At 41.4% G+C, this 2,500-nt stretch overlaps 1 pseudogene; it reads right to left on the bottom strand.

Moving 5' to 3' along the window:
* The window catches only part of LOC138029991 (uncharacterized), a 38,802-nt pseudogene extending 36,317 nt beyond the window's left edge, over nucleotides 1-2,485 (bottom strand).
* Between the last annotated feature and the right edge of the window lie 15 nt (nucleotides 2,486-2,500).

Below are 2,500 nucleotides of genomic sequence, written 5' to 3'. Positions count from 1 at the left end.
CACTAAGCTTTTATAACTTTATATCCCTCCGATGCTTGACTTGAATAACTGCGTAGCCACCAGTGTGGTCCTGACAACAGCTACATATGTCAAACCAAGAGTCCATGATGGACTCTCGGTCAAACCTGTATTGAAACCAGCGAAAAATGCAAGACAAAAGTATTTCCCAAACCGTTTTCCACCTGAACACGAAAAGCGTCGACTGTTAAGAGCTTTAGTTGAGGTAGTAGGGAGCTTAAGCAACGACAACGGCGACGGCAACGAGTACGTTATCTCAAAATGTAAATTCGCGCTATTTTAATCGTTTCGTGCCTATTTCAACATTTTCAATATGACAAGGGTGTGGTAGTTCCTCAAAAATGACACTGGTTGGAACGGCACTTTATTAAGGGCAGAAAATGAATATTTATCCTCAAGTGCTGACCTTCCTCATAAAACCTCAAATTTGGCTATTTCACGTTTTTATTTTGCTGACGACGGCAAAGAAATGGACAAAAGTGAAAAACGCACGTGCAGGGCGAGCAAAGTTATTGTTTTTGCCTACTACAATATGCAAATTTATGACGTTCTTGTTGCCGTCGTCGTTGTCGTTGCTTAAGCTCCCTAGTATGGCTGTGTAGCCGCGTCGAACCACTGAAAGCGCGCGAAAAATTAAGCCTCGTCTATGTTTAGGTTTCCTTATTACAAGAAGTTAACCGGGCTTGAGCAGTCAACTTTAAAAAAAAGATGACCAAGATGAGCTCTAAACTTGAGCCGGCGATACGGTCACGCGATACTGGTCAGCGGATACCTCGTTTTGACAGGTGTCAATCGACCATAACATGAATGTCCAATATCATGTACGCTGTAAACGGCCGCCATGTTGGGCGTATTGATCATGATGATGATGATGATGATGATGATGGCCATGGTATGCAGACGTGGAGGCTTCATTATTCAAAGACATAATGAGCTGCGCGATTTGGAAGCCGAAATGCTAAAGATGGTATGCAATGATGTCCAAATTGAACCGGTACTTCAGGAGATAAACGGAGAAGTGCTGACACCTGATACGAACAGAGCAGCGGATGCCCGGCTTGACATTCATGCTCGGGTTAGGATTTGTTACCCGAATGCAGAGTCTTAATAGAGGCCTAACCATAAAACAAATCTACCGCCAGCATGAGAGTGAAAAGAGAATGTACGCCAGCAGGGTGCTAAAAGTCGAACAAGGCTCCTTTATCCCACTGGTATTTACTATCACCGGAGGAATGGCAGATGAATGCAAGAGGTATCGCAGTAAACTGGTTGAACTTTTGTCAATCAAGAAGGGTGAGGACTATAGCAAGACAATGTCGTGGATTCGCGCCAAAGTCTCATTCGCCCTCCTGAGGTCTGCACTACTGTGTTTGAGAGGCTCACGTTGTATGCGAAGAGCTCCGTTCAACATTGCTGATAGTGACTTTGAAATCGATAAGGAATTAGCGAGACTTAGGGATTTGAGCGTTTATTATTGGCCGTCATGATAGAAAAGGATAAACAATTATTGACACAGTGATTGTATTCTTATGATTTATAATAATTTCTAATGTAGCATAGTGCTTCCAATTCTTACTTTTTAATATTTCTGTAAATTATGTACATATCTTTCTGTTTTAATTTTAAAGTCTGAATAAATTTATAAAACAAATAAATAAATAAATATAAAACATCCAACCAACGCATGCACATGGAAAATTGCGTGCACCGAGAAAACCACTTTTCGGAGGAAAATAATGGAGTGCCCGCTAATTGCTTGCGAGAAACCAACCCAAAACAAACAAGTACATTCTTTTATTGCGAAACTGTTCCTCTTGGGAATAACTTAATCCAACAAAACCAAGTTGTATTTAAATTTCCACCATGTACCCCTGATGATGACCGTACGTTTAGTAACTTTTAGCCTTCTATATGATCATTGTTATTGTTTTTGGGCAAGTCTGTGCGTACGCGCCCACGAGCAATACCGGTACCATTAGCCGTGATTACCATGAGAAAATCAACCCATGGGTCCTATGCCTATATGGTACTCCGGCCAACCATAGATGTCAAACGGAGATAGACCATTTACCCAGCTACCTTCAAGTAATTTAGTGCACAAGGAATCTCTTCTTACTATAGAACTCCTTAGATGAATTATTAATGCTCCATACCTCTGTTGAAAGCTCGCTTCATGTAGAATCGCTTTGAATCGGGTAAAAAGTCTTCGGGCCTGGCTTCTTTCGTTCTGTTGTTCAGCTCGCAAATGTTTTTGCCAATGATGACATTGTAGCTTCGGCACCTGACATCCTGGTGACATATCATGTAACATTCCGGTGGAAATTGATCCCTGACTGTTTTAAAAGTGTGGCCTTTAAGAAACATCCCATAAACAGAGTATTCGTTGTGACAACCTTGATTAGCTGCCCTAATAAGACCAATCCTTGTCATCAGAAAAAACAGCTGAGAACCAAAATCGCAGGTTCATCTTGTTGATGTAGAC

The sequence above is a fragment of the Montipora capricornis genome, chromosome 13, assembly GCF_036669925.1.
Source record: "Montipora capricornis isolate CH-2021 chromosome 13, ASM3666992v2, whole genome shotgun sequence".
NCBI lineage: Eukaryota > Metazoa > Cnidaria > Anthozoa > Scleractinia > Acroporidae > Montipora > Montipora capricornis.
This window is presented reverse-complemented; position numbering and strand designations above follow the sequence as displayed.